This window comes from Marmota marmota, unplaced genomic scaffold (genome assembly GCF_001458135.2).
Source record: "Marmota marmota marmota unplaced genomic scaffold, marMar, whole genome shotgun sequence".
Classification (NCBI taxonomy): domain Eukaryota; kingdom Metazoa; phylum Chordata; class Mammalia; order Rodentia; family Sciuridae; genus Marmota; species Marmota marmota.
The window spans coordinates 629,033-652,000 of record NW_025999977.1 but is presented as its reverse complement, the minus strand read 5'-3'; the positions used below and the strand labels follow the sequence as shown (position 1 = coordinate 652,000).

The window sequence follows — 22,968 nt, the reverse complement described above, 5'->3', positions numbered from 1 at the left end:
TCAGTCTAGCAGTTAATAAAAATTTCTAGTAGATAAATTCCAGTTAGTAATTGAAAAAGGAATGATACAGTGAGAAGGAGACTACCATTTTGCAACCCCCAATTAAGTAATGGATGAGGTCAGCATCAAAGCTCATCAATTACCAAACAAAAGGCACCTCCTGACCTGACACAGCAGGAAGTGCATGTGTTTTTGCTAAGAAATGAAATAAAAATCCAAAAATGAAAACAAACAAACAAACAAACAAACAAAAAACCAACTAATTTTAATTAAGGCTCTAGATAGAACTACCAATTTAAATGGGAAATTCAGTTCCAGATGACTAAGAGGAACAATACCATGAGGAAGCAATCAGACAAGTTCAGGTTGAGGGAAATTCTACAGGAAAATGGCTGGTTCTTATCAACAAATAATATAAAAGGGGATTGAAGTAGGACTGGATGAAGTAGGACTGTAATAGATGACAAGAAAAAAGACCAATTGCTCATGTGGCCTTGGTATGCTGAGTTAAACAAACTTTTAAAAGACCATTTTTGGGACAATCAGAGGAATTTGTACATGCATGAGAAATTGGATAATACTAAGAAATTAAAGTTAGCCAGATGCAGGGGTGTACCCTTGTAATCTGAGTGACTCCAGAGGCTGAGGCAGGAGGATTGCAAATTCAAGGCCGGCCTCACCTATTGAGCAAGGCCCTAAGCAACTAGTGAGACCTTGTCTCAAAATAAAATTAAAAAGGACTTGGGATGTGGCTTAGTGGTTAAATACCCCTGGGTTCAATTCCCAGTACCAAAGAAGAAAGGAAGGAAGGAAGGAAGGAGGGAGGGAGGGAAAGTCAGTTAAAATTAAACCTAGCACAATGATGTACGTCTGTAATCTCAGCAACTCTGGAAGCTAAAACAGGAGGATCACAAAATTCAAGGCCAACCTAGGCAATTTAGCAAGACCCTGTCTCAAAATGAAAAGGTCTAGGGATGTAGCTTAGTTGTAGAAGCACTAGCCTAGCATGTATGAGGCCCTGGCTTCAGTCCCCAGTACCTCAAAAAATAAAAATTAAAAATTAAATTAAAGCAGAAGGTCCTAATCTATAAGAGATATACCTGATCCGTATGTATCTGAAATTTGTTCTATAATATGCTCCAGAAAAAACAAAAAGTGCTTGTGGGTGGAGGGGCTGGAGTTGTAGCTCAGTGGTAGAGCGCTTGCCTAGCATGTGTGAGGCACTGAGTTCGATCCTCAACACCACATAAAAATAAGATAAAGGTATTGTGTCCATCTACTATAAAAATATTTCTTAAAAAAGTGCTTGTGGGGAAGGGAGGCAGAAAATATTGATAAAATACTGAAACAAATTGAAGGTAGGTATTGGAAATGTAGAAATTCATTATACTCTTCCCTCTACATTGGGGTATATTTGAATTTCTCCATAATAAAATTTGTTACTGTTGCCAAGCATGGTGGCACTCACCTGTAATCGTAGTGACTCAGCTCCAAAGACTGAGGCAGGAGGATCACAAGTTTGAGGCTAGCCTGGGTAAGCCTGGCTAATTTAGGGAGACCTGGTCTCAAAATAAAAAAGGGCTGGGAGTGTAGCTCAGTGGTAGAGAGTGCCCCTGGGTTCAGTTCCTAGTACTACAAAAAATAAAAATAAATACAGGGCTGGGGCTGGGGCTCAGTGGTAGGGTACCTGCCGTGCACGTGTGAGGCCCTGGGTTCGATCCTCAGCATCACATAAAAATAAATAAAGATAGTGTTCATCTACAACTAAAAAAATGTTTAAAAAATAAATAAAAAGTAAAAATAAAAATAAATACAAATAAAAATGTGTTAGTGTTGTTCTGGGGAGTACTGGGAATTGAACCCAACAGAGCTCTACCACTGAGCTCCAACCCCCGTTCTTTCCAATTTTTTGAAACAGGGTATCCCTAAATTGCCCAGGCTGTCTTTGAACTTGTGATCCTCCTGCTTCAGCTTCCCGGGTCACTGTGATTACAGGTGTACACCACTGTGCCTGTCAATAAAAGCTTTTTTTAGTTTTTGTTTTTAAAGGCAATCAGAGAGGAAAGTCATATCATCTACAAGGAACTATTGAACTGAAAGATTTTTCAACAGCAAGAGTAAACAGATCGTCATAGAATACTATACTCAAAGGATGAAGAGAAAATAACTGTCATGCTAGAATTATATATTCAACAAAAACAACTTTGAAGAATAAGGTGGGTTAAGGTCATATTTAGATACACAAAATCTAAGTTTAGCACCAATAAACCTGTACTAAAAAAACTGTCTTCAGGTAGACAGAAAATGATCTTGGGAGGAAAGTCAGAGATTTAACAAGAAATGGTGAGTAAAGAAATTGGTAAATATATAGGTAAACAAGTGTTAATAAAACAACTATATCTTTTGACCTTTTTTGTCTTGTTTTGTTTGTGATGCTGAGGATGGAACCCAGGGCCTTGAACATGCTAAGCAATCATTCTACCATTGAGCCACATCCCCAACCCAACCTTCACTGTTTTTTGTTTTATTTGGGAGGAGGGTACTAGGGATTGAACTCAGGGGCACTTGAACACTGAGCCATATCCCCAGCCCTATTTTGTATTTTATTTAGAGACAGGGTCTCACTGAATTGCTTAGCACCTTGCTTTTGCTGAAGCTGACTTTGAACTCATGATCCTCCTGCCTCAGCCTCCCAAGCTGCTGGGATTACAGGCATGCGCCACCGCAACCAGTTTCAATCACATTATAACTCCTAATTCCTGAGTCCAACCCTGCTTTCTCAGTTTTGATTAGAGCCACCATGCCAGGCTTAAATAATTTATTATTGGTACGTAGAAGAACTGTTGATTTGTATGTGGTGATATTGTATATATGGCTACTTAATCCTCTTGTTATTTATGAGAGTTTTCAGTTAACTCTCTTTTCTAGTTATACAATATTAATAACTGGAAATAATATTTGGTCTCTTCCAAAATGTATACTTACTTTCTGTTTTCTTGTTCTGATAGGACTTTTAGTGTTGGTTGAATAATACAAGTGATAGTGGTCATTAATTTTATGGGAATGCTTTCAACATTTCACCATTTAGTATGTCATTGGCTTCTGGTATTTTTCATCATCACGTTAAAGGACTCCCCCACCCCATACCAGCTTGCTAAAGTTTAATAAATTATAATAAAAGTTGAGGTCTAATAAAAGCAGGTTCTGTATTGCTCCAGAGCTAAGTACTGCAGTGCATGCCTGTAATCCCAGTGACTCTGGAGCATGAGGCTGGAGGATCTGAAAAAGACCAGCCTTGGCAATTTAGCAAGACCCTGTCTCAAAATTGAAGGGTTGCAGGTATATAGCTAGGCAGTGGCGCAGCACCCTTGGACACCTCCAAACACACACACACACACACACACCCCTACAGTGTCCCACCCAAAGATATGTTATCTAGGCCCCAAATAGAAATCAGGAAGACATTTCAATTCTTACTCTCCCAAAGACACACTTTCTAAAACCCTCTTTTGCTCTTTCACCCTACAACTGTTCTGGAGAATCTCACTCTCAAATACCAAAATTTTCTTCAGTTCCAATGCAATGACACATCTTGCTTGTTTTTACTGTATGGATGAACTTCCCCAGCTGAGGGCCCAGTTTTCCCCACAGCCCTTTGGTTTTCTGTGTTGTTTTTCTGTTCTCTGGACCATACATCATAAAAGGGCCTGAGACTAGGTGAGCTGCACCCCCAGCTCTTGCTATTTTTTGAGTCAAATTGCCCAGGCTGGCCTCAAACTTGCGATCCTCTTGTCTCAGCCCCGAAGTAGCTGGGATTACAGGCGTGCGCCACCGCAACCAGTTCCAATTGCATTATAATTCCCGAGTCCAACTCCGCTTTCTTAGCTTTTGTGCAGCAAACGCGCGCGCACACACACGGTCGCGCGCACGCGTCCATAAGTGGAGCAGCGGTGAACTGAGTGCGCCCTCTGCTTGTGACTTAGGGAACTACAATTCCTTCTGGTGGTGTCACTGGTATTGTAACTGGAACAGGACTTCATTCTCACCACGGAATAAGGTCTCTTTGCCTCCACCAGCAATAGGTCCCCAGGGTGGTCTTCGAGAAGCGAGGAAGTTGGATTTTCCTCTTTTCCCAGCCCCTGGCCATCCTTACAATCACCAGTGCTCCATGAGGCGCATGCCCCGCTGACCTCTGCGTTGTTAAATAAATATTTAGAGTGCTCCTCCATGCACTTCATAGTGTGGAGTCTGAGGATGAGGGAGGCATTTATCCCAAGTTGATCCCCTGGGGAGATGAAATGGAAAGAACAGATCCGAGAGGCTAGAGGCAAGAGCTGATGGTCCTGTGTAGGACAAGCTGAGTGCCTTCAGACAGCCAAGAAGCCCATTAGATGGCTGCTCTACAGACTGGCTCCCAGGAGGGACAACAGGAGCTGATAGGACCTGTTAGGCACCCTCAACATACAAACAGTACCTGAAGCCAAGGGGACAAGTGAGCTCTCCAGAGAGAGGGTGTGGAGTAAGGAGAGAACAGGACCCAGGAGGGTGAAGCTTCAAGATTATCACCTTTGAAGTGGGGCAAAGGGAAGCAAGACCTGCCATAGAGCGCCCTGGGAGCACACAGGCAGGCAGGAAGCCCAGATTGCTCAGGAAGGAGGAAGGGGAAACAGCAGTGAAGTCCTTGAGGAATAAGGGACCTGGGAAATGTCTGTTGGACTTAGCTACAAGGAGTTTGGGAGGTGCACTTGCCAAAGAGATAAAACACAAAAGGCAGACCACTGCTTTTAAGAAAAGTGGACTGAGCTGGGTGTGGTGGTGCTGTAATTCCAGAGGCTCGGGAGACTGAGGAAGGAGGATGAAAAGATCAAGGCCAGCCTCAGCAACTTGGCAAGGCCCTAAGCAACTTAACAAGACCCTGTTTCAAAAATTTAAAAAATAAATAAAAGGGCTGGGGATGTGGCTCAGTGGCAAAGTGCTCCTGGGTTCAATCCCCAGTACCAAAATAAACAAAAGAATAAGTAAAAAAGTAAAAACAAAAATAAAATGGCCTTCAGGAGTAGTACTAAAGTGCTGTCTAGTGTTGCTAAGCACAAGAAGGCTGTCATTGCCTTGCAGAGAAAATACAGTCATGTGTTGCTTAAGGACAGGGATAGGCTCTGAGGAAATGTGTCCTTAGGCGATTTTGTCATTGTGTGAAAATCATAGACTATACTTACGCAAACTAAGATGGCTACAACATCCCTAGGCGATGTGATTTTATGGGAATACTATTGTACATGGAGTCCATCATTAACTGAAATGGCACTATGTGGCACATTACCGTCTATGTGTTAGGTAAGTCATTCAGCAGTGATTTATAATGTATTGGCAATGAATTCAATGCTAGGGAATCAACAATATATGTTAAAGTGTCTTGAAACAAAAACATATTGATCATTTGACCAAAGGCTCACAGGAACCTACCCCATATTTCCTCTAGGAACTGCAGTTGAGTATCTGCTAATTCAGTGTGAGAGCCAACTAACTATACAGAACACGACTACTGCAAAGAATGAGAACAGACTGTATCATCCCACAATTTCTTCAGGTTAGAAATCTGGGAGCAGCTTAGCTGGGTGGTTCAGGCTCAAGATCTCTTATGAGATTGCAGTCAAGATCAACCTGTCATCAAAGGCTTGACAGAGGCTGGAGGATCCACTGCCAAGATGGAACACTCACATGGCTGTTAGCAGGAGGAGGCCTCAGTTCCTCACCAGAAAGTTCTCTCCAGAGGGCTACTTGAGCATCCTTGCAACATGGCAACTGGCATCCCCCAGAATGAGTGATCCAAGCCAGAGCAAAGCAGAGAGAAAGCTGCAATGCTTTTCATGTCCTGGTCTGGGAAGCCTGCCCACCACTACATCCACTAGATCACATTTGTTAGGAGTGAATCACTAAATCCAGCCCACACTCAGTGTGTGGAATGGAGTGCCACCTCTTGAAGGGAGGATTATCAAAGAATTCTTGGATATTTTAATACCACCACAACAAAATATCTCTGAAAAGATACACAAGATATCATAGTAATGATGTTAGTAATGAAAGAACTTGGAAGCTGGAAAGTGGAAGTGAGGGAAGATTTTACTTTATATCATTTTTATCTTTAGAATTTTTAACAATGTAAATCCATTTTCTCTGTAAGGCAATGACAGCCTTGTGCTTAGGAACACTAGACAGCACTTTAGCACTACACTTGGAGGCTATTTTAAACAGTGAAACCACCAAGAAAAAGCACAAAAATACAGGGTAAAATGTGGCACTAGGGCTGGGGATGTGGCTCAAGCGGTAGCGCGCTCGCCTGGCATGCGTGCGGCCCGGGTTCGATCCTCAGCACCATGTACAAACAAAGATGTTGTGTCCGCCAAAAACTAAAAAATAAATATTAAAAATTCTCTCTCTCTCTCACCTCTCTCTTTAAAAAAAAAATGTGGCACTAAACAGACTGTGAAATGGACACTTGTTTAGGGTAGGAAAGCCAAGACAAGAAAGAAGAATCTCACCTCATTCCACCTCCGAAGGGAACACGTGGGGTGAGCAAAAGACAAAAATAAATAAATGCAGTTTGGATGACTGTGCAATACTGTTTTTTTTTTTTAAGAGAGAAAGAGTAAGAATTTTTTAATATTTATTTTTTAATTTTCGGCGGACACAACATCTTTGTTTGTATGTGGTGCTGAGGATCGAACCCGGGCGAGCGGGCTACTGCTTGAGCCACATCCCCAGCCCCTACAATATTGTTTTTACAATTAAATTATTATGAGATCCAGTTTGATTTTAACTTGAGACTGGTTTCAGTCCAGCATAGTTGCTAAAATGATACCCATGAGAAAATAATAATGGTTGAAGTGGGGCCACAGAGGACAGGATTCTTGTTAAGGAAGAGGGATAAAGTTTTGAGGTTAAAATTAAAGGATTTATTTATTTTACACAGTGATTGAACCCAGTGGGTGAAATCGAGTGCCACCTGCTTAATCACTGAGCCTCATCCCCAACCCTTTTTTATTTTGAGACAGGGTCTTGCTAAGTTGCTGAGGGTGGCTTTGAACTTGGGATCCTCCTGCCTCAGCTTCCTGAATTGCTGGGATTGCAGACATGCACCAACTTACTAGCTGTTTTGGTTTTTTATTTTTTTTTCTTTTCCTTTTTTTTTTTTTTTGGTGTGTGTGTGTGTGTGTGTGTTTTACTGGAGATTGAACTCTGGAGTGCTCTACCACTGAGCTACATCCACAGTCCTTTTTATTTTTATTTTTATTTTTTTATTTTGAGACAAAGTCTTGATAAATTTCCCATGCTGGCCTCAAAATTTCCCATCCTCCTATCTCTGTCTCTCAGGTACCTGATTAGAGGGTGTGCCACCACACCTGGCAAGGGAATTCCTTTTATGGCAACAATTTTCTTGGTGACATGGAGGAGAGGGCTTTAGCTAAAACATGAAGTGGCACATCACTGAAGCTGGCTGAAGTATGGAGTGACAACACTCTAGGAGAGTAATGCATAAGCCCAGAGGAAGACATGAAATTGAGGAGGGCACCCCAGGGGAACAGGTGAGGCGGGTGGGAAGGTTGGGCTCAGTGTATGAAGGCCGCTGAAGGCAAGACAGCAACAGGACATTATTTGGGGAGCACAGAAAACTTCTGATCGGAGTTTTGACATAATTAGAGACTTGCTTGGGGAAAATCAATCTATGAGTCAAGTGGAGTTTGGATTGCATAAGGTCTGGAGGCCAGACAACCCATTATAGGACCATCTCAGTGGGTAAGAAGGTGCAGTGACCTGGTCACATGCTCAGGCTCTGAACTGCTTGGGGCCAAATCCTAAATCCACCGCTGATTAGCTGTGTTACTGAATGTTAACTATCAAATGTTGACAGAATCTTTCTGGTAAGGTTATGTGAGGTTTATGTTTGACTGGTCATTCTTGCAGTGCCTGGCCCTATAGTGAATGCTCAGTAAAAGTTAACCTTTATTGTTGAGGGGAGTCCAGCCCCAGGGTGTTGGTTATGAGAAACAGTCTGGGAAGGGTAACTGATTAGTGAGAGGACAGAGTAGGGGGTAAGGGGAACAGTATAGATATGAACATGGAGTAGGGGGCACAAGGACCCCCAAGGATAGCTCCTTAAACAGAGCCAGGGAAGGCAGCCAAATGGTGAATCAAGTTCAGGGTTTTGTCACACAGAATGAGCAGGAAGTTGATCAGTTAAAAAAAAAAATGTGCCTGCCTCTCCATGCATACCATCTTTTAAAAAATATTAAAGTAAAGGATAATGAAATTACCTGGGGAGCTAGAAGACCGAGAAAGATATTTGCTCATTTTCTTAATTTCCTTTTTCTCCCCCACGTCAGATAGGTAACATGTTGGCATCATAACAAGGTTCAGAGGGAGGCACATCTCACACAACAGCATGAACACCCAATCATCACACTTAGGAACTGAAAGTTTCTTTTTCTAACTTACTATATGACCTAACAAACTCACTCTCTGGTATTTGGCCAAGACAAATGAAAACTTTTGTTCTGACAAAAAGTCTGTACACCAATGTACATGTAGCTGCTTTATTTATAGTAGCCCAGAACTGGAAATGATCCAAACAAATGTCAGCCATAATGGGTAAACAACTGTGGTACGATCATACAATGGAACACTACTCAGCAATAAAAAGGAAGAAACTATCAATACATACAAGAACTTGAATGGTCTCAAATATGTGTTGTGGAGTGAAAGAAGCCAGACTCAAAAGGCTGCTCCTGGTAGCATTCCATTAGGTGACATCATGGGCAGAACAGCTGAGTGTTGCCAGGGATTGGGGTGGAAAAGAAGTTGAGGGATGAGACTGTAGAAGGAAATAGGGGGTGATGGAACTGTTCTGCATCTTTATTTTTTAACACTTATTGTATTTTTTTATTTTTAGGGTTTTTTTTTTTTTACGTGGTGCTGAGAATCAAACCCAGTGCCTCACACATGCTAGTCGAGCACGCTACCACTTGAGCCACATCCCCAGCCCCATTTATTGTATTTTGTAATACTGGGGAACTCTACCACTGAGCTGCAACCCAGCCCTTTTTGTATTTTATTTTGCAACAGTATCTGACTAAGTTGCTCAGGCTGGCTTGGAACTTCTATCCTCCTGCCTCATCCTCCAGAATAGCTGGAATTGCAGGTGTGCATTACCATGCTCAGCTTAGATCTTGAATTAAATGGTGGTTACAAGGTTCTTTGCATTTGTCAAAAACTCTTAAAAAAAAAAAAAACTATCTGGGCTTGGTGATGCAGGCCTGTAATCCTAGGGACTAGGGGGGCTGAGTCAGAAGAATCTCAAGTGGAGCCTCAGCCTCAGCAAATTAGCAAGACTGTATCTCAAAAATAAATAAGTAAAAGGACTGAGGATGTAGCATAGTGGAAGAGCACCCCTGGGTTCAATTTCCAGTACACTAAAAGAACAAAACAAAACTCATAAAACTGTTTACCAAAAAAAGAGTGAATTTTGTGGTATTCATTTTTTATTTTATATTGGGAATTGAACCCAGGGGCGCTCTTCCACTCAGCTACTCCTCTGACCTTTTTTATTTTTTAAGATGAGGTCTTGCTAAATTGCTGAGGTTGGACAAGAACTGGAGGTCATTCTACCAGTCGCTGAGAATACAGGTTGTGCCACTACAATGGAGGACTGTATTCACTTTCAAATGTCAGGGCTGCTTCTCAATATTTCCATTCCCACTCTTGTGTGTCAATCATGGCAATTCCAAAAGAAATGGGGGCGCTTTTGCAGGAGTGGCCTTTTAATATTTCTGAAAGCTACTTTCAGGTTTCTAATAGAAAATATCATGCCCTAATATTGAGGAGATGCGAAAGTAGAAGGTGCTGGCCTGGGGGCCCAGATGTTGGGAACAGGCTGGTTCTGGGTGTGTGAGGAGAAAGAATTAGGAAAGCGTTTTGGAGAGTGCGTTAAGATGCTTTTCGGTGGGACGAGGGAGGCTGAGGGCCCCTGGGGAGAGGTGTGGCCTTGCAACCAGCACCAACACCTGGAAGCTGCTTAGAAACAGAAGAGGAGGTGTCCTTGGTGGACAAGAGCAAGGGGAAGTGGCAGGGGCCGCCCTCACCTCCCCAGCGGCGGTTAGGTTGTTCTCCTGGGTCTACAGAGTGAGTGTTCCACTCGGCCCGAGGGGACAGAGGGAGGTGGGCCTGGCCTGGGGGGCCAGTGAGGGCTGAGATAGGCCTGGTTGAGTGGGGTGCCCAGGGGTACGGCAGGGGTGGGGTCATGCCTAGGCAGAGACCAGGCTGCCGGGCGAGCTCACCCTGGACCTGGAGTCGTGGCTTATCGGCCCCATCGGTGCCGCCACACTCCACCTCCACGTAGGGGGGAGGGTGGAAAATGCGCTCCCCGGACTTCTAGGCGTTTCTGCAGTTAATCGACCTGCAAAGCACTTCCCGCCGCCCACCCAACCTCCACAGTGGGAGGAATCTGGAGGGAAATCAGTGTAATAACAGCTTGTGAGTACCAACCGCCGGCTCTTTTCTTGGACTCTGGATTTATTAACCCATTTTACCTTTACAACTCCTTGACAGGCTGGGCGTGGTGGCGCACGTCTGTAATCCCAGCAACTCCGGAGGCTGAGACAGGAGAATCACAGGTTGGGGGCCAGCCTCAACAATTTAGTGAGACTGTGCCTCAAAATAGAAAATAAAGGGAGCTGGGGATGTGGCTCAGTGGTTGAATGCCCCTGGGTTCAATCCCTGTTTTAAAAAAAAAAAAATTACAGAAATAAAATAGGAAATAGAAGTTAAGGAACTTGCCCAAGACCACACAGCTGGTGAGGATTGGAGTTTTGAGCTTGGCTAGGATTTGCTTGCAGTTCCTGACTGTTGGGGGAGGAGGTCCGGACCCCTCTTAAGGAGTGCGATGGGTTCTTCCTCTTTTTTTTTTTTTTCTATTAGGGGGCTGCCTGTAATGCCTCTCAGTTTAGGAGGCCCCTGAGGTGGGGGTAGGTAAGCAGCGGTTCCGTTTTGATTCCTAAGTGGTTGGAAAGGTAAACCTTTGGGCCGAATCTGCATTGATGGGAAATGCAGCCAGAGCTGCCACCCAGCGGTCATGTCGTAAAGGACATTACTCTGTGCCTTCAGGGACTTGAAACTGAAGACAAAAGAGTTCTACTGAGGCCATGGGTCCCAGGGGGCTTGATGTCCAACCTTCTCCAGGAGACCTGGAGCCCTAGCAGTTTGGGAAGTTTTTCTAGACTACTGTTTGGATGCCATTGGTGCTCATGAAATCTACTTAGAAGGTCACAATTAGTTGAGTGTGTGTGTGTGTGTGTGTGTGTGTGTATGTGTGTGTGAGAGAGAGATGCTGGGGATGGAACACAGAGCATCAGCATACTAGGCAAATGCTCTCCCTCTGAGCTACCAAGGAGCTACATCCCCAGCCCACAAACTGTATTGTTTGTTTGTTTGTTTATACATAACTGGGAATTGAACTCAGGGGCACTTAACCACTGAGACACATTCCGAGACCTTTTAAAAAATTTTTTGTTTGAGACAGGGTTCACTAATTTGCTGAGACTAGCTTAGAACTTGTGATCCCTCCCCCGAAGCTGGCTCTGAAGTTTTGAATTTGTGATCCTCCTGCCTTAGCCTCCCAAGTTACTGAGAGTGTACCACCATACCTGGCCTGATTCAAGATTTACTTATTTATTTTTGTACTGGGGATTGAATCCAAGGGTGCTTAACCACTGAGCAACATCCCCATCCCTTTTTAAATATTTTATTTAGACATGATCTTGCTGAGATGCTTAGGGCCTCACTAAGTTGCTGAATCTGGCTTTGAACTTGTGATCCTCCTGCCTCAGCCTCCCCAGTTGCTGGGATTACAGGTGTGAGTCACCATGCCCAGCTGATTCAAGAATCTTAACAACTTAAGTTTAGGAATCTATTTTCTTAAAGTTACTGTAACTCCCACATCCTCCTCTATCCCATTCTTTCTTTCTCTTTTGCAGTATTTCTGGCTATGTATTTTTTTTTTGAAAGTCTAAATTAATATTTTAATAGGATATTGACATTAAAGGTTTTTTACATACATGACAACAGTGGAATGCATTACAATCATAATTATCCATTCACAACACCATTTTTTGTAACTCTGTATATAAAGTATGTTCACTCCAAATTATGCCATTATACAAGAGTCTATTATTTTTTTTTTTTTTGCATTACAATTCTTAATACACCTTTATACCACAATTTATCATATCTCTGATTGTATATAAGGTATGTTGACACCAAATTCACATCTTCATATATGTATTTTGTATAATGATGAGGGTCTCCTCCCACCATCCATGCTATGTATTTGTTTTAATTATCAAATTGCTATTAAAATGTTTATAGCCAGGTGCAGTAGCATAGCCTGTAATCACAGCTACTCAGGAGGCTGAGGCAGGAGGATTCCAAGTCTGAAGCCAGTCTGGGCAATATATGGAGAACTCGTCTGAAAAAAAAAATTAACAAGAGCTGGAAATGTAACTCAGTGATAGAGCATCCCTGTATTCAATACTGGTGCTGGAAAAAACAAAAGAGCTTAAAAGAACCAGGCATTTCAGGCCTATAGAGAATAAAACAAGAACACACACCTTCTCCCCTCTCCATTCCCAGAGCACAGAGGTCATCCCAAGAATAGTTTGGGGTGCCTAGTTTCAGGCCTCTTTGCAGAGATAGACAAACACGTGTGTACACATGCACATCATTTTTATTTTAAATTAAGCTGTACAGACAGGTAGTGCATTTTTTTTCCCACTTTAAAATATCTTAGTGATCTTTTCCCCTCCACACATGTAAATGTATCTCTTTTGTCTCCAGGGCTGAGGGATATTCCATGGCCTGAATGAACCAAATGCATTTAGCCTTCCTGCTGTAAGTTCCTTACTTGGCTGCCCAATGAAGAGAGCCACTTAGCTCCCTTCCCATACATTAGGGGGAAGCCTCTTTCTCTTCCTTTTCCTGCCTTAAAGAAATAGGGTGGGGCTGTAGCTCAGTGGTAGAGCGCTTGCCTTGCATGTGTGAGGCACTGGGTTTGATTCTTAGTATCACTTATAAATAAAATAAAGGTACATTGACAACTAAAAAAATATTTTTTAAAAAAAGAAATAGGAATTCTACAGTAGAGCATGAAAAGAATGGGATGAGGGGTAAAACTTGAAGGACTAAATAGAAGGCTCCAGAAGGTTCTGCTGCCCTCTCCTGTGACTCTCAGCCTCTCCTCAGCAGCCATTGTCTAAACACCCCTCCCCTCCTTCTTTTTCCAGTGCAGTGATCGCTCTCATCCTGAGCAGAAACCCAAGGAAGCCTTCTTCCCACCCGGGGCTGCTCCCAGCAGCCTCCCAGCATTGGCCTGGCCCTGGCTGGCAGCAGCCAGAGCCTGGCAGGAGGGAACTTCCCGGACTGGGAGACTTAGTTGAGGATGCTTAGCAACACTCTGAGTTAATTATTTAATGGGGTGAAACATCCATTAGGGAGGATTCTCACTTTCCAGACAGCCTGTGAGTAAACATGTCGAGAAGAGAAGAGTGAGGTGTTGGCGAAAGCTGCCATTCACCCTGGCTCCTCCCCACCCCCACTCCCCAGCTGGGGAGGGGGACCCCAAAGGATTCTGCCCAGATGTTTCTGCAGGCTGAACCCGGACAGGCAGGCCAGGCAGGCTTCAGTGGGGACAGATGGTGGCCAGGAGGTGGGAAGCTCAAGGCCTCAGCCCTGCTGTTGGATGTAGGAGGAACAGCTCAGTCAGGGAAACCCCTCACACCAGGTGGCCCAGGAGAGAGGGCACTGAGTTTGAGAGCCTGGTCATGGGAGCATTGGAAGAGCTGAAAGCAGAAAAAAAAAAAAAAACAAGGAGGTCACCTGAAGGTGGACACCTGCAGGACGCTGCTTCTATCCCAAGAGCTAGTCAGAGAGAGGGGGTGGTGCTTACCTGAGCCCAAGATCTGGGCTGCAGCCCAGACCCCTGTCTGGGGCAGGTCCTAGCTAGGAGGTGGAGCTGTTTAGGGGGCTGCCTACTCCCTCCTCCCTCCTTCCAGTCTCCCCCCAGTGCTTTGCCTTGGTTGAACCCAACAGGAAACCAGTGGAGCAGGCAGTCTGGCAAATGTCATGTGCAGGACAAAGGACAGAACAGGGGAGGGGCAAAGGTAAATGGAAGCACAAACCAGCAAATAATTGGCATGTGGGTGGGCTGCTCAGAAGCCCAGCATGGTGCTGGTTTGGCTCATGTGAAGGACAAGGCTTTCTTTGGCAGAGGGAGAACTGTGATAGGTGCTGGGCCATGCACGGGTATGCAGGAGAAAGGCATGCCTGGTTTGCACAGGTACCTGTGGGTACTTGTCAGGGTTTAGTGTAGAAAACCCCTCTGAGCATTTTAACTAAGAAGAGATTATAGAGAATTTGATACTTTTTAAATTGTTGGAAAGGGTCAGGCCCCTGTAATCTCAGATACTCAGGAGGCTGAGGTAGAAGGAACACAAGTTTAAGGATAGCCTGGGCAACTTAATGAGATCCTGTCTCAAAGTTAAAAAAAAAAAAAAAAAAAAAATTAAAGGGCTGGGGATGATAGCTCAGTGGTAGAGCACTTGCCTGGCATTCACGAAACCATGTGTTCAATCCCCAACACAGCAATATTTTTTTTAAAAAAATATTGAGAGGTCCAGAATAGTGGCTTCTCTTTTTTTTGGGGAGACAAGAGGGTACCAGAGATTGAACTCAGGGGCACTCGACCACTGAGCCACATCTCCAGCCCTATTTTGTATTTTATTTAAAGACAGGGTCTCACTGAGTTGTTTGGCGCCTCGCTTTTGCTGAGGTTAGTTTTGAACTCACAATCCTTCTGCCTCAAGCCTCCCAAGCCGCTGGGATTACAGGTGTGTGTATGCCACCCCACCCAGCCAGAATAGTGGCTTCTAACATGAACATCCAAGAATGACTTCCAGGAGAATTCTGAACTCACTCCCAGTGGCACTGAAACTGGAATTTCTTTGCTTCTGTCAGCAGGTGAGATCTGCTTAAGCTACAGGCCTCTGCCACCCAAAACGCCTATTGTAGAGTTAGCAGCTAATCAAGGCAGGGGCTGCCTGCCAGAGTCAGCTCTGAGGGTCACAGCCAGCAAAGCCCAATTCTCCACTACCATTGTGTGGAGTGTGGCTGTTTTTAATGGCAGGCTATGCCCTCCTGTGTTGCAGCTGACCCCAAAAGCTCACCTCCAGCTTCTTTCTAGGTTCTTGTCTTGCAAATTCCAAAGACTGAAATCCATAGACAAGGCAGACTGAGTACAAAAGCGCAGAATTTATTCATGTGGGAAGCTCTCAGAGGGCGAGAGGGGACCTGATGGGGTGCTGCTTGAGTGTGCTAGTCTAGGGGTTCATATAGGACTTGAGTCAATTGGTTCAAATTTATGCTAATTGGGGTTTAGAAAAGAACCAATTCTGTTGGTTCTGCAATATCCATTCAGATCCGCTCCACTTCCTTTTTCCTACCACTTGTTGGGAAGCAGGAGGTTGAGACTGGAGGATCATGGATGCTCTGGGGTTCAGGGCTGCAGGGTGGTGTGAAGTGGGCACCCCAGCCAGTTCTGCCAGGCTGCCAAAGTTCAGTGTGCACCCTGGTTTGCCTGGTCTGGCTCCCCGCACCTCAGGCCTGCGCTGGCATGGCCGACTGCCTGGCTGCAGTCTGTGCTGGCCGCCCACACTCCAGCCTTCCCAGGTGGCTGTTCTGCTGCTGCTTCTCCCGAGTCAAGGGCTTGGACTCAGAACCACACGCCCTGGAACTATGGGTTCAAAATCACTAACTGCTGGGTGCAATGGCGCACGCCTCTAATCCCAGCAGCTCAGGGGGCTGAGACAGGAGGATTGCAAGTTCAAAGCCAGCCTCAGCAAAAGTGAGTTGCTAAGCAACTCAGTGAGATCCTGTCTCTAAATAAAATTACAAAATAAGGCTGGGGATATGGCTCATTAGACAAATGCCCCCTGAGTTCAATCCCCGGTACAAAAAAAAAATTACTGTAACTGGGCTGGGATTGTAAGCATTTGCCAAGTATGTGTGAGGCACTGGGTTTGATTCTCAGCACCACATATAAATAAGTAAAATAAAGGTCCATTGACAATTTAAAAAAAGTAAAAATAAAATCACTGTTAATTCTAATACAGAAATTAAAAACACAGAATCAAGTGGCTACTGATATTATTAACACTGCCTTTGCCTCTTAACACCCAGAAACCAGATAAAGGACCATGGGATTTCACTGGAGAAAAATATGAATGTGTTGCTATGATCTTGCTAGTCATTAGAAACCCAGGACAGGAAATCCTTAGTCTCACGTCCACCTTCTCAATTTCATGACTGTAACTGATCAATGGACCCAATTACCTTCTTAGAACCCTTGCTGCAATGGAATCTGGGAGATGAGGTTTTTGTTTTTTGGTTTTTTGTTTGTTTGTTTGGGTACTGAGGGTTGGACTCAGGGCACTTAACCAGTGAGCTACATCCCCAGCCCTTTCTATTTTTTATTTTGAAACAGGATCTTGCAAAGTTGCTAAGGTCTCACTATGTTGCTGAGGCTGGCCTTGAACTTGTGAGCCTCCTGTCTCAGCCTCCTGTTGCTGGGATGACAGGCATATGCCGCCACACCCAGCTCTGAGATGCAGGTTTTTCTTTTTTTAATTTTTTATTTGTTCTTTTTAATTATGCATGAAAATTGATGTATCATACATACATGGAGTATAACATCACATTTTGTGATTGTACATGATGTGGAATTACACTGGTCAGTATTCATATATGAACATAGGAAGGTTATGCCCGATTCATTCTACTGCCTTTCCCATTCCTGTCACCCCTCCCTTCCCCCCACTCATCCCTATCCAATCTTGGGAACCTCCAACCCTCCCTCCCCTGCCTATTGTGAGCCAGAACGAGATGAGATGCAGTTCTTAATGTCCAACCTCCCAGGTCACTTCCTCTCAGACAAGAGGAAGTGACTGACCTGGGAGGTTGAGGGAGCCCTAATGTCCACAGGAGCCCATGTCCAGCACATCACTCATATCAGGTGAAGGACATGGGGTAAGGCTGCAAGCTCCACAGTGGGACAGGAACTCCAAATGCTGCAGAAGTTCCAAGAGGGCCTCTGGCCCCATGGACTGTATGTAGCATGAGGAGGTTCTGACCATGAGCTAACATATATGTACACCCATGAGAATCAGCCCATGTGGGGCTTCACCTGTGCCACTCACTCCATCTCCCCTGACCTCACCAGACAGGTCCCACCACAGCTCCACTTACTCACAGGAGGCTCAGACCAGTGAACCGACCTGCAGGGTTGTGCACTTTGGCTGAGTGTGAAGGAACGGACAGAAAGAGAGTAGGTGGAGGGAAGGATAGGGCTGAAGGAAGACCCTCCAGTGAGAGCAGAGGCATCAGGAGGATGAGAGTGGGGAACAGATTCAGTGAGCAGGTCTGGAGGTGGGGGGCGAGCACACTGAAAAGGGTAAGAAGAGGTGAACCAGAGGAGGCTTCCTGCCCGCCACACAGGAGGGCAGAAAGGAGCTTGGAGGGGAAAAGGATCTTCAGGGGCTGGTCCTAGGTCTGGAGCCAGGGGAACAGGAATGGAAACTGGAGGCAAACACAGGGGACGAGGAGGTGACAGTCTAGATGAGCCTGGAACAAAGGTGGCACCCTCTCCCAGGAGCGAGCTGTTCTTTTTGTTGCCTCTGGGCTGGAGGACATGCATTCCAACAAAACAGCCTTGCTGACTGCTGTTCAGGAGCTGGGGGGTCCTGCCCATCACTCCACACCCTGGTGGCTAGCACTCCTCAGTGGGGACTCTCCCACAGCCTCCAAAACAGCAAGACCAATTGAGAACTGCTTTGTTCTTCTCAGAAGACCTTTATTTATTTATTTATTTATTTATTTTAGAGAGAGAGAGAATTTTTTTTTAAATATTTATTTTTTAGTTTTCGGCGGACACAACATCTTTTTTTTCTTTTTTTTTAAGAGAGATAATTTTTTAATATTTTTTTTTTAGTTTTTGGCGGACACAACATCTTTGTTTGTATGTGGTGCTGAGGATCGAACCTGGGCCGCACGCATGCCCGGCGAGCGCGCTACCACTTGAGCCACATCCCCAGCCCAGAAGACCTTTTTTTAAAAAAAAAAAACAAAAACAAAAACTTTTTTTAGTTGTCAGTGAAGCTTTTATTTATTTTATTTATATGCAGTGCTGAGAATCAAACCCAGAGCCTCACACATGCTAGGCAAGTGCGCTACCACTGAGCTGCAACCCAAGCCCCCTCAGAAGACCTTTGCAGCTGACTTCCACCAGCTTCAATGCCTCCTGTGGCTGCCAAAGCCAGGCCCAGCTGTTTAGGTATAGGTCCTAGGCATGTCCCCTTGCTTGGTGTCACAATATTCTGTCATGGCTATCTTGAAATTCTCAATGATTTCTGAACAAACTTCTGTATATGTTCATGATGCTCAGGCCCACAAAGTATGCAGTCTGTCCTGCCTGGAACCAAGAATAATTTAAGTTTTCCACGGTTCCTAGGCATGGTTCCTCATGGACCTTTCAGGAAAGATGGACTCAAGGACTTGAAAGACATTGCTCCTTTGGTTTTGTGTTTCGTATCCAGCTCCTGATCTCTAGGCCTTGCACCCATCTGGCGTGTTCCTTCATAAAAAAGTGCCATCCCTCCATGTTTCATGCCCTGCTCCACTCTAAGCCCTGAGAAGCAGGGTTTGTGTCATCAGTTTAATACACAATGACCCCCAGCCAGGCCCTCAACTCCATAAAGGACCATGCACATAGTAGGGGCTTCATGGGTCTTACTGATCCTGACTGAATGCCCAGACTGGGTGGACAGACTGACAGCTGCTGGGGTGCTCTTCTGTAGTGTGGGCAGGAGTAGAAGGCCAAGGGAAGATTGTGTGTGTGTGTGTGTGTGTGTGTGTGTGTCTCAGAGGGAGGAGGGGAGGGAGCGCATGAAACAGAAACAAATAAAGAGTTCAAATGTGAAACGATTAAAAAAATAAATCGAAGGGAGTGAGATAAGGCTGTGGAGCCTCTGCTCCCTAGTTAACATTCATTGGATTGAATAATCAGGCTTCATTATCTCAAATTGTCTGCATATTTGCCCTCAAAATGCTAATTTACAGTTGGCTGGGAGCAGTCTCGGCCTATTTTGACTAAAATATTATTTCACTTTATTGAGCATTGTTCTTAGCTGTCGGGCATCTTGGTTTGCAAGGGGAAGGAGGGGAAGGAATAGAGGGAGAGAGGAAAACATTTTCTATCAAAGCTCTGCCCCGCTCAAGTCTGATTATGGGCTCCCTGTTTTGCGTAGAAATGGCATTTCTAAGCCTCCAAGTAAAATTAGAGTCTTTATCATTTTCTTTTAGGGGATAGACAGTTTATCATTAATCTCAGAGAAGGAAATAGGAGAAATAATTTTTTTTTGTTTTGTTTTACTGAACGGGTGAAAAATCTTGAGCATCACTGCCCCCACCCCCCACGGTAGAGGCAGCCAGCTCCCTCCTGTCACTTTGTCTGTGACCTCCAAAGGCCTGGAATTCTCTGCCTCTTGCCTTTCTCTGTCCTCCAGCCTCAGTGACCAAAGAAAGGGTCCCAGGCTGCTCGAATCAGCTCTGGAATCGGGTGGAGTATCTCAGCCCTGGAAATCTGGAGATGCAGGCTCCAACTTTGAATCAGTGAAGACACAGCTCTCCTTGGAGCTAAAAGTCTGTGAGAATCATGAAGCTTTGTTTGCACAAGAGCTCAGTAAGCCAGGCAGCAAGATGCGGGACCCCAAGCTGGGTCTGTCAGGATGCACCACACTGAGCCACCCACCCTCTCCACCCAGTTTCCCTGAAAGAGGACAGGAGGCAGGAAAGGCCAGCTCTGGCCAGTCCGAGGCCAGGCTAGCTCTGCCTGTGGCTAACTCTGGGGAGTCAGGTGAGAAGGAGACTTAAATTCACTTTATGCCACTTTATTCCTCTAATGAGATGATGAAACTGAGGCCAGAAATATCTTAGCCATTGGTACACACCCAAGCAGAGGATCATCTTGGCAACGCCTATTACTGTTTGGGAGGCTCCTGTTATCTCCTCTTGACCAGGTCCTCTGGTCAATCTTCCCTCTGCTGTTTTGTCTTCTACATTGTCATAGCTCTCCCACAGCCAGTAGATGGCTATTCTGACACTATGGAGCTCTGGGTTCCTGTGTCTTCACTGTAAAGGTCAGTCCAGGTCTCAGGAGAAGTATGCCCAGCCCCAGATCTCCAGCTGTCCTACAGCCACAGCTAGTCCCTTCCTAGTCAGGTGTTCCCTCTCTTCCATGGTGTGAAGAGGACATTCTCTTCTATTCAGCAGTCTAACATCCACCAGCCACAGAGGAAGCAAAAGATGATAGATTTCCAAAGTCCAGCTTCATTGTGTATAGTTGGGAAGGTTGAATACTGCACAAGAGCACCTAGACAGGGAGAGAATGGAGCTGAGATCTAGCTCCTATTCCATTCACCAAGTCCTCTACCCTGGCATGAAGATGACTTTGCCCAGAAGGGTTCCATGTGGGATGGCCTGGCCCTCCAGAGCTGGTTCACTTCCCTTTCCCACCTGCCCCAACCATCTGATCTCAGCCTTTACCCAAGGCTCCTCTCCTTTTAAACTCTCCTGAACCTGAATATATTGTCTAGATTGAGACCCATGTCCATCCTCTTCTGCTTGGGATCTATGTGGCACATGGGACCTCATCATCTAACAGGATTTGTGGTCTCCAAGCATTGGCCTCTGTCCACTTATTGTAGCTAGCACCTTGGTCTCCAAGCCATGGCAGTTAACTGCTGTATCTCAGTTCCCTGACCTCCTGCAATACTGGGCTTCCAAGACCCTACCTGCTTGCCTCCAAGGGCCAGCAGCCTCTGGCCAGGCAAAGCCACTGATAGAGAGGGGATCTCACCAGGCATTTTTTTTTTTTACAGCATTGTAGTGCAGCCTGCAGCCCCTTCCCCACCACTACATGCACACACAGCAGATGACACACACATGCATCCAAGCCACACCATAGAACACCATAGACATCACTGACCCTCAGCAAACACTGCAGAACCACAGACACAACCCAGGAGATGCTACCATATACCTATAGTCCCCAGACACACGTATCCCGTCAACGCCCCCAAACCTACACTCATATTCAATAGAATCCATACATACCCTCATCTGATATCTCACACACATCCCCAAGAAGACGCATACATCCAGACACAGCAGACACCACACCCACACCAAGAGATAGCATACTCACTTCCACTCATTTGCATATGCACTGTCACATTCACTGGAGTCTGTGGCCTTGAGAAGAGTACCCTTCCGCCAGCCCATAGCTACACAGTTAGGCCCAGACATTGCATCTTCATAATTTGCAAGATGTGCTCACTAAATAAGAAGGAGGTCCCACAACCCATGTACAGAGAGGCTTCTGGGATGCGGGACCCTGGCTTCAGCCCAGCTCTGGATCACTGTCTCCTCTATCAGAAAGGCAGTTGGAGAGGGACTTGTCTAACCAAAATCTACAGAGGGTCTAAGGTACCAGGTGTCTACCATACAGCATGGGTTGAGGCTCACCCTGGACTGGATACTGCAGGACAGATCCTTATCGGTCAGGCCAGGCTTGGTCCCTGCCTTCAGGGGGACCGGGAAGAGAAGAAGGGCTTGATATCAGAGGATACAGGACAAACACACACCCATTGTACAAAGCAAACAATCCAAGGGTGGCTGCTGCTGCTGCCTTTGTCTAGAGGGAAGAATTCTGGCAGGCTTGGGGGAGAGGAGGATAGGATGTGGGTAGTTACTCATTCAGCTCTCATTAAACACTATGTGCTGCTCCTGGCAGTGACTGCCAGAGCTGAGGTCCCTGCCTTGTGCTATAGCACCTGAGAGGTAGTCAGTACCAACAAACTGAATAGTGAGGATGGTGGCAAAGTGGCATGGGGCTGTGAGGCAGATCAACAGGTACTGGGCAGCTGGGTGCAGGGCCTATAACTCCAGTGACTTGGGAGGCTGAGGCAAGAGGATCACAAGTTTAAGGCCAGCCTCAGCAACATAGTGAGACCCTGTCTAAAAAAAAAAAAAAAAAGGAGGTATCAGATGAGGGTATGTATGGATTCTATTGAATATGAGTGTAGGTTTGGGGGCGTTGACGGGGTACGTGTGTCTGGGGACCGTAGGAATACGGTAGCATCTCCTGGGTTGTGTCTGTGTTTCTGTAGTGTTTGCTGAGGGTCAGTGGTGTCTATGGTGTGGCTTGGATGCATGTGTGTGCATTCTGCTGTGTGTGCATGTGGTGGCAGGGGAGGAGGCTGCAGGCTGCACCACGATGCTATTAAAAAAAAAGTTACTAGAGATGTAACTCAGTGGCAGAACCTAGTATGCGTGAGACACTGGGTTCAGTTTGATNTTTTTAAAAAAAGAGCCTAATATGCAAAAAAAAAAAAAAATGAACCAAAACAAAAACTAAGGTAATGGCCAGTGATAAGGACCCAATGTACAAAATTCACAGACACTACCCCTACACTTGTGCAACCTTGAGAAAGAGCACCCCTAAAACCGTGTGCCTTGGTGGAACTTCACATGCCCTACCCTAGTCCACCCCTCTTCAGGGAGGCACAAAGGCAGGAGGCATTTGTTTGCAAAAGAGTCCTCTTCACCAGAAGCCTGATTTCTTTCCCATAGCTCTGATTTTGGGTTCTTGTTGTGACCCAGCCTCTGTTTCAACCATGGGCTTTTCTTTCCTGATATGGGTGTCTCAGGAAGGCCCAGCTCCAGGGACCCTATGGGCTACAGCCCCAAGGTTTGCCCCTACCTGGAGAAGCCAAGCTTGATAGATTGATTGATTGATTGTGATACTAAAGA

At 45.3% G+C, this 22,968-nt stretch overlaps 1 non-coding gene across 1 annotated transcript; it reads right to left on the bottom strand.

Annotated features, from left to right (window-relative positions):
* Positions 1 to 8,375: 8,375 nt before the first annotated feature.
* On the bottom strand, positions 8,376 to 8,477 carry LOC125617371. The gene has a single exon (XR_007348343.1). It is a non-coding gene; the product is annotated as a small nucleolar RNA U13 (small nucleolar RNA).
* Positions 8,478 to 22,968: the final 14,491 nt, after the last annotated feature.